Genomic DNA, 335 nt, shown 5'->3' with positions numbered 1-335 from the left:
TTTTTTTTTTCTTTGAAAGTTATGTGACTTAGATGGTGGGTGTGTTTGGGTTGGTTGGTTTTTCTCTTCTCCTAAGCAAAACTGTTCAGCTTGCAGAGACTGCTGTTTGATGAAGCTGTACCACTGAGGTGCCCAGAAATATGTAGTGTGATGGAGTGGTGTTGTGGTTTCATTCTGCATCAGGGTTGTAACATGACAGAGCTGCAGCATCCTCAAGAAAGCACATGCAGGCATGGGCTTCCATGCAAAATTTATCCAGTCTTCAATCTGCTTCCTGTACACATCTGAGAGGCCCTTGAGAGACATGATAGTGGGAAGTAGGCTGCAAGCAAAGC

The sequence above is a fragment of the Pipra filicauda genome, unplaced genomic scaffold, assembly GCF_003945595.2.
Source record: "Pipra filicauda isolate LSUMZ 115617 unplaced genomic scaffold, ASM394559v2 scaffold165_size2600900_pilon, whole genome shotgun sequence".
NCBI lineage: Eukaryota > Metazoa > Chordata > Aves > Passeriformes > Pipridae > Pipra > Pipra filicauda.
The sequence above is the reverse complement of the archived record's forward strand: the minus strand, read 5'-3'. Positions refer to the sequence as shown.